The sequence below is a fragment of the Anolis carolinensis genome, unplaced genomic scaffold (assembly GCF_035594765.1).
Source record: "Anolis carolinensis isolate JA03-04 unplaced genomic scaffold, rAnoCar3.1.pri scaffold_12, whole genome shotgun sequence".
NCBI lineage: Eukaryota > Metazoa > Chordata > Lepidosauria > Squamata > Dactyloidae > Anolis > Anolis carolinensis.
Genome location: NW_026943823.1, coordinates 14,306,199 through 14,318,153, shown reverse-complemented (window position 1 = coordinate 14,318,153; position 11,955 = coordinate 14,306,199). Strand labels below are relative to the sequence as shown.

The 11,955-nt window shown below is 42.6% G+C and overlaps 1 long non-coding RNA gene across 1 annotated transcript; it reads right to left on the bottom strand.

Annotated features, from left to right (window-relative positions):
• Window positions 1-1,014: 1,014 nt before the first annotated feature.
• LOC100555557 (uncharacterized) lies at window positions 1,015-10,183 on the bottom strand. Its single transcript, XR_507324.2, has 2 exons — window positions 9,629-10,183; window positions 1,015-5,305 (listed from the first exon to the last, which is right to left on the bottom strand). It is a non-coding gene; the product is annotated as an uncharacterized LOC100555557 (long non-coding RNA).
• Window positions 10,184-11,955: the final 1,772 nt, after the last annotated feature.

Below are 11,955 nucleotides of genomic sequence, written 5' to 3'. Positions count from 1 at the left end.
TCAGAGGTGAATTATACCTAGAAAAACAGTTTGGCACTTGGAAGTGATTGAGGGCCTGTAAAAACGGGGGATAGGATTTCCTGCAGGTCTTGCCCAGCTTTGATATAAGCTGATAATGGGATGCAAGTTAGAAATAGAAAACATCCTGATCTCACCTGTATCAAGGTAGTAAAGGTAAAGGTTTTCCCCTGACGTTAGGTCCAGTCGTGACCGACTCTGGGCGTTGGTGCTCATCTCCATTTCTAAGCCAAAGAGCCGGCATTGTCCATAGACATCTCCAAGGTCATGTGGCTGGCATGACTGCATGGAGTGCCGTTACCTTCCCACCAGAGCAGTACCTATTGATCTACTCACATTTGCATGTTTTCGAACTGCTAGGTTGGCAGGAGCTGGGGCTAACAGCGGGCACTCATTCCGCTCCTGGGATTTGAACCTGGAACCTTTTGGTCCGCAAGTTCAGTAACTCAGCGCTTTAACACACTGTGCCACCAGTGTTGTTGGGAGGTGGAAGGGACCGCAAAGTCCATTCAGTCCAACCCCTTACAATGCAGGAATACCCAAGCAAAGCATTCCTGAAAGATGCCCATCCAATGAATGTTTAAAGACCCCCAAAGAAGGGAGGTCTGTCACTCTTCAAAGCAGTCAATTCCATGGCTTCTACAGCAAATACTTTATTTCTGATCTTGTGGAGGAATCTATTTTCCTGTAGTAAGAATCCATAAGTCTGTGATTTATCTTTCTAATTGCCACGTAAAGGGTTTAACCTGAGTTAAAGCTTTAGTTATGGTGTCTTCTCCAGATATATTTACAATGGCCCCAGAGCACAGTTGTCTTCTGTTGCTATCATCATCATCATCAGCAGCAGCAGCAGCAGCAGCAGCAGCAGCATTTATATGCCACTTTTTCTCTCTTAAAAGAGACATAAGCCGTGCTATATCCATGGCTCTCTGGATTCCCTCCACTACATCACCTCCAATTAGATCCTTCATAATAAGAAAAGCTGCCCCCAATAACTTGATGTTCACTGCTTCTTTATTTCTTTTATTCAGTAATAAAATAGTATTGTTTTGTTCCCACATCGAATCATGTATATGATCCATAAATACATTTTCCAAAATACCTCTGTGGCAATTGCTTCCAGGCTTCCTGAGAAGGTCCCACGAAAACCCATATTTTCATATGCTTATGCACCTTGTTAAATACTTCAAATAGTCCCCTCCCCGCCCCATTTCCTTCCACAGTATTTAAAACTGGACACTTAAGCATTATTACTATTATTTTGCCTCCCGAAGAAAGATGTACAGCATTCCCACAGTTTCACAGCTCATTGAAAAAGAAGCATTACATCGGCTAATGATAATCGCAAGCAAGCTATATACTTTAGCAAGATGGTTATATCTCTATATTTACACACTACCTACTTAAAAACCAAACCAATCCAAATAATTGTTCTGATGTTATAGTCTATACTCAGTTTAAAAATGATTCATGGACTCACATTCGAGTCTCTTTCTTTTCTACGATATAAATGTGATAAACGACAAAAATAGAAACATGCTAAAAAGGAATAGGAAGCATGAATGGGTCAGAAATTAGGGTTATAATCCTGTCGAAAGAAAGGCTAGCTGAGGAATCATATGAGTTGCTTTAATATGTGTATGAAATAAAAGAAGAAACAGATTTCTCCTTATGCATGTACATGCTTCAGCAGGGCCTCATCTTAGATCAGACAACTTTTAGGGTTGAAGGACCACATTGAACTGCCAAGGGATCAAGGACACTCCAAAATGTTTTGGAAAATGAGTTATACAGTCCCAAGGGAACCAATTTCCCCATGTTTTTGTCCTCTGGACAATTTCCTAAGTGTAAAGGGACCTAAAAGGCAACCTCTGGATCACTTCTTGTTGAAAAAAAGGCTCTTAAAATAGATTGGGAAGGTAAATTATGGAATATACCTTTTTTCTCCATAGATATATTACTTAAGTAAGCAAGTAATATATTACTTTTCTCCCATATGGAACACAAACCAGGAACCAAGACAAAGATCCTTATGGATTGTGGAGGTAGAAGAGCTTGCATTTCCCCCCAGAAAATAATTGTGAGGTTCTTAGGACTGTAAAGATGGCACCCGCGTGTCCCATTTTCCCTTGTATCTCTGAAGCATCCTCTTGCAGAGGCATCCCTTTGTCTGATAGAGAAGAGGGAAAAGAAAACCTCTTCTAAGGTCTTACTGCATTGAATTTTCTTTAAAATGCCCATTTAAATCAACCCAATTAGACTAGGCAATTGATTGACTCAACCATCTGCCCTGCTGGAAATGTGTATTTGGATTGCAAGTCGGAATCTGTTCTCTTTGGTCCCAACTGGCCCTATATCCAAGAAAAGAAAGGCTGGGGTTCAAAGGGTTATTTTTAATGTGTCCACCTGAATTGCATCTTTGTTTTCCCCTTTCGATGGACAGATACTGATCTGGATAAATTCAAGACATTTGGGGCCTAGCAACAAACAAGACTGATTCCTTTCTTTATATCATGTACAGAAGCTGCCTTGACAATAAGTTGAAATGTATTTCTGATAGTATCTTCTACAAGAGTACTCCTCACGGTTTCATATGGCATCCTTCTGCTGGGCATTACCATAAATTTACACTGGAGTATATAGAACTCTCTGGGAATGTTCTCCTTCCTCCAGTGCAACTCTCGTAATTTCCAGCAGAAGTTGTTCATTTCAATATAGAGTTTGCTATTTTCCACGTTTTTTTCTTTCCAGGGAAAGTTTTGAATGAATAAGAGGCTATTATTGTATAAATACTGGATGCACTTTCATTGTCATAAGTCATGAATATGTATGTAATTGTCAGCACTGTAAGCCCTTGTTGAGAATATCACTCTCATGATATTGAACTGCAAGTCCCATCAGACCTAGTCAGCATATAATAAGAGATGCTGGAAAGGACAGTCCAGCAGCCTAATCCCTAACCCAAACCCATGTGGTGCACACACTTATCTTTAAGTAACTATAGAACAAGCTGCCTTTTGGAGAACGCTACCCATTGGACTTGGAACACTGTCCTTTAAACACTTGTCCCAATGAGACATATCATGGATTTTAAGCCCTTTGGCAGTCCCCTATTTGGTGGTGCATTCTTTGGACATAGCTAGTCCTTTCATCCTTATTTAATCTAATCTGATCTAAATAATCATCAGAAAGGGAAACACTGTTTCGTGCTTCCAAATGAGACAAAGCCATTTTTAAAAGGAGTGGTAATTGTTAATTAAAATGCACCTCACCCAAGGCCCATCTTTTTACAAATTTTTCACACCTTATGGTAAGATTCCCATGTTAGTTCATCTCAAGTTCATCACTAGCAGTGATGTTTCAGTGCACTTCCTGTACATGTATGTATTTTCTGTCATGTATGTATTTTCACTGTTTTAAATGGAATTGCCATTCAAATCAGTGAAACTTGAGGCTTTCAACAAGGGTATTTTCTTGGCTGGAGTTTTGTAGCATTTGATCTTTTTCGTTTCTGAAATTCAGACAGCACCCTTTAGCTGTTCAGTTAGCAGATTGATATGGATTTCTGTTCTTTTTTTGCGGTAGCTGAAGTTTGAGCCCTTTTATTGCCAAGGGACACATCTGAGCTAAAAAGAAGGCTGCTGTTTTCAAACCAGAGTGATCCTATTGCACATTATTGGTCGGCTCATTTGGAGTATTGCGATCCAGGGATCCTGGCAGGACACTAAATGCAACTTTGCAATGCAATTGTGGTACATCGTCATGAATAAATACATCTAACGTAAGAGAGAGGCACACCACAGAATGACAGGTACCAATCAGCTCAAGCAACCATTATTGTGGCCCCTTCATACATTCCAAGTCCCCATATTCTCACCCTTTTCTCAGTAAATATTATCTGCAAGCTCAGGTTGATGGGTTTGTTCTTCCAGTTTGTTTGTGTGTGTGTGTGTTTGGTCCTTAGGAAACAAGTCTGGGCTTGCTCTGGAGCCCACTGCTTTCATGGTCCCTCTGGTACTCCTCATGGGCTTTCTGGAGCCTTTTGCTCCTCAGTTTCCATTTGTGAAAGCAGTAGGTCACCAGGGAGGTGGTGACCAAGGAAAGGATGAGAGCCAGCACCACCACTAAGGCCACAGCCGACGAAAGGGACTCTTGAGTTTGTGGGGCTGCAGTGTCCCGTGTCGTGTTCAGGATCCCATAAGTCTCGTATTCCCTGGCTGACAAAAACGCCGGGACGGAGGTGCCTCCCAGTCTGGGCCTCATTGGAATAATGGCGGATAGAAGCCGACTTCTGGATTCGGTCTCTCGTTTTCAGGGGCGCATGGGACAGGAATCCCCGTTATCATAAGACAATCAATGTGTTCATTGGGAAGACAATTCTCGCAACCACAGCTCCCAACGTCGCATAGTCCACAAGAATCACTTGGAAACGTTGGTGCACTACAAATTATGCAAACTTGGAACCACCTTTTGGTTTTTAAGCTCCAAATACTGTCAGATAGAAGCCAACGTCTGGATTCCTTTCCTTTTCAAGGCGCATGGGATAGGAATCCCTATTATCATGAGCCAACGTGTCTGGAAGACAATTTTCCTCGCAGTCACAGCTCCCAACATCACATAGTCCACAAGAATCACTTGGAAATGTTGGTGCGCTACAAATCATGCGTTTCCCAACCTTCTCTACTAACAATTGGAACTGTCCTTTGGGTTTTTTATTTCAAGTTTTGGATACTGTCATATATGACCCAACTCCTTGGCTAGGTTTCTTTCATTTTCAAAGCTGCATGTGATAGGAATCCATGTTATAATAAGATTTTGGGAAGACTATTTTATATATCTCAGCAATTTTTCTTGCAATTATGGTTCCTGATGTTACATAGCGTACAAGAACAACTTGGAGAGGTTGATGCGCTACAAAGCATGCATATCCCAACCTTCTCCACTAAAAAATTGGAACCATCTTTCAGGGTTTTTTTTATGGATAGTTAATTTACGACATTTCAAAACATTGCAGCCAGAAACCAGCTAGGAATTCACGTTGCTCTTAGAAGGACCACCAAGTTCCCATTCAAAAGTCCTTGATTGATAGAATGAGTCGGTTCTTCCCAAGGTGGATGATGGTACAATGAATTCCACCCAAGTCGTTTTCATTCACACATTTATGCACTTTTCTTCTTCTGAGGTTTTACTTTTGAAACCTGTTGCATTCAGTGCTTCTTCAGGTGTTTTTCATCCCTCAGCAGGAAAATGAGTTCTCCATGTTGCTGTGAGATTCTGGAAATACGACCTAAGTAAACAAAAGTTCAGGGGATTAGTTCAGGGTCAGTTGCATTAAAAGCACAGTCAGTCCTTCAGATTTCCCAACAGGACCCCCATGGATAAAGAAATGGGGAACAGAAATGCTAATTATTTGCCTCTCTAAGAATTTCTACATCTTCCATAATGTATCTAAGGTCAACTTCCACTGGGACCTGGCCATAGAATCGCATTGGAGGGCTTAGAAATTCCTAGAGAGATGTTCTTCCTAGGAATCTCTAGGTCCTCCAACATGATAGAAGAAGACTGTAGAAGCACACTGAAGGACTCAGAGACTTCTACAACAAACATTTTGAATTAAATCCACGAATAATCAAATCAATGCCCAAAAACTGCTAATGTGGAGAGATGACTGTACATTTTGGCAGAAGGGAAGTATGCATGAGTTTGTGCACGTGAAAACCTAACAACACTCCCTGGATGTCTATAGCCACTCTGACAGACTAGGTTCCTGCACATTTCCTATATGCATACATGCACTTGCTGGATTCCAGCCACACGTTTTTCAAAACCAGGTGTCTGCTTCTGGGCTCCACAATTCAAGAAGGACGTGGACAAGATGGAAGGTGTCCAGAGAATGGTTCAAGGTCTGGAAACCATGGATCCCTCTGAGGACTGGCTTAGGGAGCTGGAAATGTTTATCTTAGAGAAGAGAAGGCTGAGAGATGGGGAGATGAAAACCATGGTTGAATATTAGGATTTCCCCATTGAAGATGGGGGAAGCCAGTTTAGAGAATGGGACACAATGGAGTAATGGGTTCAAATGGCAGAAAAAGAGATTCCACCTAACGATTAGGAAGAACTTCCTGACAGAGGTGTTTGGCAGTGGAATATGCTGCTGCCTGAAAGCCCAGTAGACTTTCTTTCCTTCTGTGGAGGTTTTTAATCAGAGGCTGGATGGTCATCTGTCAGGAGGGTTTAATGGTTGAAGGGGGTTGGACTGGATGGCCCTTGGGTGCCACATCTCAACTGCATTCTATGGTCAATGTAGACTCGTATAATGCAGTTCAACGCAGAGTAGATAATGCCAGGGTCTTTTCCAGTTCTATGATTTCATGGAAAGCTGATGAAGAAAGTGTGGCCTTTCCTATTCATTCCTTACCTTGCCTTCCCTCCCTCACCTGCTCTTGGTGGCACAGATCCAGCAGAGAAGGAACAGTTGAGCCACGGAGCAAGGGACAGGTGAGGAGCGGGAAGGAGCAGCCCCTTCTGCAATACTATGCTCCAAGCAGATAGTGCTATGCTTCAATTTCCATTTTACAGAAGGTGCAGGAAGTGCCATCGATCGATCAATCAGTTTAGCCATTTCCCTCTCTTTTGCCCCTTGTTCCTTATCCTCTTGGGCTTTTCCTCTGCAAATGCAGAACATCCAAATCTGGGCTGATTCAAATGACTGAAACCTATTGTAAGATGCCTCACATGCTATTCACAGGCAGAGCAATGCATGCTAAGTCCTTTCACCTCGCTGCCTTTCACAGATAGAGATTGGGATATACGGTACATTGAGATTTATGCACATATGGTCAGTGTTTCCCTGCATCCTGCAGAAACCCTTCCTGCCTTCCCCAAGGTCAAACTATGAGGCGGTTGCTTCACACACATCTTAACATTGCTTCTGCCTTTGGGCTTCCTATGCCTCTTTCAAACCAGTGGCAAAACCAGGGCCATTGGGTGCAATGTGAACTTTGCAGGCTCCCTTTCGATACAGCTATGACCTGCTCACATTTTGATTGACAGTTTGCTCCTCGACTGTCAGGTCACTAACAAAAAAATCAATGCCTTATTCTCTCCTCTGGGAAGCATTGCAACATTTTAATTAAAGATTTAGGGGTTAAAGAAATCGGCAAACCAGAATCTTCCTGGGTGCATAAGAAACAATGGGAAATTACAATAGAACTATTACAGAGACACTTTCCAGACTGCAGGGAAACAATGGTGCAAAGAGACAGGATCTGGAGTTTGCAAGTTCTGGAAAAAACCATCCCTTTTCTAACAGACCAGAATTGCTTAGAATAGTAGAATAAGCCACAAAGATTTGCATGCTCTTTCCAGACCCAGGAAACTACCATTCCTTTCTCCTTTCCAAGAGTGACTGCCTTATCACTGAACTCTGTGGGGCACTAATACAATAATAACAACAACAATGTTATGGTGGTGGCACAGTGTGTTAAAGCGCTGAGCTGCTGAACTTGCAGACCGAAAGGTCCCAGGTTCAAATCCCAGGAGTGGAATGAGTGCCTGCTGTTAGCCCCAGCTCCTGCCAACCTAGCAGTTCGAAAACATGCAAATGTGAGTAGATCAATAGGTACCGCTCTGGCGGGAAGGTAACAGCGCTCCATGCAGTCATGCCGGCCACATGACCTTGGAGGTGTCTATGGACAATGCTGGCTCTTCGGCTTAGAAATGGAGATGAGCACCAACCCCCAGAATCAGACATGACTGGACTTAACGTCAGGGAAAAACCTTTACGTTTACCTTTAACAACAATGTATTTCTTTGAGATGCCAAAGGGTGACACATTACTCTTGGGGAAACCCATTGCTCCTTAATATCTTGTATATGTCAATTAGTATTGAAATATACAAGATGCAATGGTGTCGAAAATTAGTGTGAAGACCACACATAGATTGCTATAGCCATTATGTTTCATGCGGCTTGTTTAATGCACAGAACGCATTGAAACAGACACATAGGCAACCGACACATCCAGTCATTTACGCAATTTGTAAATAGATCATAGAATAAGAATCAAAGAATCCTATAGACCCCAAAGGCCATTCAGTCCAACCCCAATCTGCTCGGCAGGAACCTTCTCAATATGTTTTACTCCCTGAAACAGAAATATCTTTAACCACTAGGACAAGCAATCGCTGCTTTGCCAAAATTATAGTCTTGTCCCATCCAACCCAATCTGTCTTCCTCTATGCCTTCCTCCTGATGGTAAATGGAGCTCATTATAATTTTGGAAGGAGCCAACAATAAAGAGGCCATGAGTATGGAAAGTCCAGTGGCAGCCTGTTTTCTATCAAATTTGAAACCTCTATAAATATTTATATGAAAATGTCATTATTAATGTTACTTAGCAATGCCATTTGTGCAATTAATACTATAGGTTTGGAATTCCGAAATGTTTCAAACCCTGAATTCCTCCAGCTGGCTGGTGGAGATAGTGACACCTTGGCTTCTGGATAGCTCAATGCACACAGACTTTGCTTTGTGCACAACATTATTCAAAACATTGTGTGCCAAACTACTTTTGGGCTAATAAGGTGTCTGTGAAAGAGAAATGAATGCCGTGTCTGGACTTGGCACTCATCTCCAAGAGATCTAACAATGTACATAGATGCACATACAGGTATTCTGAAATCCCGAAAAGAAAAATCTGAAATCCAAAACACTTCTAGTCCTGGATAAGGGATACTCCACATGTATTACTGTTATCCATTGTGATTATAGGGATACCCTTTCTTCCTCTCCCTGTAGGCTAGTTGCCTTTGGGAAGCAATGGTGTTACAGTTTCCCTATTGCCATGGGTTCGGACTGCAAAGCAAATTATTATTTTTAATTATTTGTAGCGATGTCTGATTATGATCTATTCTGTTTTCTTATAGTCTGCAAGCCACAGTTCAGCAAGACAGCTAAGTTGTGTGAGGGATACGACCAAACACCATTGAATTGCCCAGCATGCCATTGAGTTTTAATTGACATCCTTCTATTTTAATAATTGTATGTCATGGATTGTTCTTTTCTCATCACAGTGGGTCTCTTTGTGTCTCAGTCAAGGCAGGATAATAATAATAATAATAATAATAATAATAATAATAATAATAATAATAATAATAATAGGCAGCCAACACTTTGGAGCTCACGGTTTGCTGTCTGCGGTGCTGGAAACCTCTCTCTTTGCAGAGCTGCCTTGCATGCAAAGAGGTGCTGGCTTGCGGTAATTGCCGGCAGAAGAGATCTGTAAGCTATTATAGCCTTCCCCCCACACATTTAAAAATAATAAATTCCACATCTGAACCTCTTCTCCCTCATTCCCTTGTAATCCCTTTTGCTAAAACAAATCCTGCAGGAAATTAGGATTTGTTGGAATGGCTATTTACACGTGCTGGCAAGGTTGCGCTTCCAACACATATGGATGGAAGAATGATTTCCTTTATATGGGATTAAAAGAGCATGCAACCATACCTCCCCATTGTATATCTATCTATCTATCTATCTATCTATCTATCTATCTATCTATCTATCTATCTATCTATCTATCTATCCAGGATGACCATGTCACACATACCTTCCTTGGGCTCAATCTTTCCAGCTGCTTCCAAGGCTTGCTTTCTCCTCCTTTGTATCCTTCCTTCCTTCCTTGTCCCTGAACAAGATCCGAGTGCCACCACGGCAGTCTCTTCTGCTCTCCTTCTGAGCCAACTGGATGCACAGAATGCTGAATAGGAGGAAAAGCTCCCTCTCCCCTCCCCTGTATAGTACCGCAGCCTAAGAGAGAGGCTGGAAGAGCATCACTTGCAGGCACCGCTTGCCACAAGGAAAGAGAGCCGCACACAGCGCACAGCCTGGAGCCCCCGCCTTGTGTGACAGCACAGGCAGATCTTCCCCCTTTATGGACAGAGGGCTTTGGGCAAGGAAGGGGGGACTAAAGGGAAGGAGGGCTGTCTTTGCCTTGGCCCAACTGGGAGGAGCCTATGCATTCAAGAACATGCCTTCAAGCACAGAGACATAAAGAGAGATGCTGTGGGGCTCAGGATTCAGGCATTCGAATCATGGAGTTGGAAGAGACCCCAAGAGTCAACCAGTACAACCCCCTGCCATGCAGGATAATACAATCCAAGCCCTCCTGACAGGCGGCCATCCCTACCATGCTTGGATAATGGCTTTTTTTTCTGTGAGAAACTGCAAGTTGCTTCTGGTGTGAGAGAATTGGCCATCTGTGTTCCGCCCTGAGTCCCCTTTGGAATAAGAAGGGCAGAATATAAATGTTTTTTTAAAAAATAATAATAAATGAATAGTGGTGAGGTATTCTGAGACTTATAATCCGACAGCATGTGGTCCATTAAGACTTGCCCATCAATGCTCTGAACTTGCAGACCGAAAGGTCCCAGGTTCAAACCCCGGGAGCGGTGTGAGCTGTTAGCTCCAGCTTCTGCCAACCTAGCAATTCGAAAACATGCCAATGTGAGTAGATCAATAGGTACCGCTCTGGCGGGAAGGTAACGGCGCTCCATGCAGTCATGCCGGCCACATGACCTTGGAGGTGGCTATGGACAACGCCGGCTCTTCGGCTTAGAAATGGAGATGAGCACCAACCCCCAGTCAGACATGACTGGACTTAATGTCAGGGGAAACCTTTACCTTTACCTTTATCAATGCTCTACATCAGCCACTGTTGCACCTGTGTCATTTCACTACATTTGAAAGCCTAGTTTTGCTTTTGCCACTCTCTTCCAAGGACAAATTAGAACCATAGAATGAAAGAGCTGGAAGAGATTCCCAAAGGCCATCCAGTCCAACCTTATTGTGTCAGGCAGGAAGACACAAACAAAGCCCTCCCGACAGATGGCCATTTATACTCTGCTTGAAAGACTCTGGCTCAATGTTATGGGATAATGAAATTTGTAGTTTGGTGGCAGAGAAGGCTAAATACTTTGTGAAACTACAGCTCCTAGGATCCTATAGCATTGAGCCATGGCAGTTAAAGTTGGGTCAAACTTTATCCATTCTTCAGTGTGAATCCAGCTTTAGTCCAAATACTAAAGCTTGGACCCCATATTGATTCCTTCCCCATTGTTGCCTTATTATAACGGAAACCTTTGTCTGTTAACTGATGCTCATTCCTAAAGCCATCGAAGCTTAGAATTGGAAGTGATCTCAAGGGCATTAGGTCCAACTCTTTGCCAATCCACAGCTAAAACATTTCCAGCAGATGAAAATGCATTTGCTGGCTAGGGTTAAATAATGCAAACCATTTTCTGAGAGAGCGCATTTCATGGTAAAAAAACTCTGATGGTCAGTAAGTTCTTCTTACAGTTTAGCTGGAAATAATTCCATAACTTCAGGTGCTATGAAGCCCTTCAGATATTTGAAGATGGAGCCAGAATGGTTTAGGGTTTTAAACACTGGATTGTGATTTTGGAAACCAGGGTTCGAATTCCTGCTCATCCATGGAGACTTACTGATTCTGACCAACTGTGTTGTCGAAGGCTTTCATGGCCGGAATCACTGGGTTGCTGTGAGTTTTTCGGGCTGTCTGGCCATGTTCCAGAAGCATTCTCTCCTGACGTTTCAACTGCATCTATGGCAAGCATCCTCAGAGGTTGTGAGGCCTGAAATAAAGCACAACACTCTGAAAACAAGGGAATTCCAGACATGAAACAATCAGGAGTAGCTAACACCTCCCAACAAAGTATTCCCCCAGGCAGGAATCAGACAGGCCTTGAAGCTGCAAGGCTTTTCAATGCTAATCAAGGTGATTAATTTCAGCATTCACACTTGCCTCCAATAGACAAGAGTTCTTTCTCCCACCCTGGATCTTACACAAATATATAAACCTCCCTTGCTTGGTTTCCAACCAATAAGTGAGTAGAGTCTCACTTATCCAACATAAAC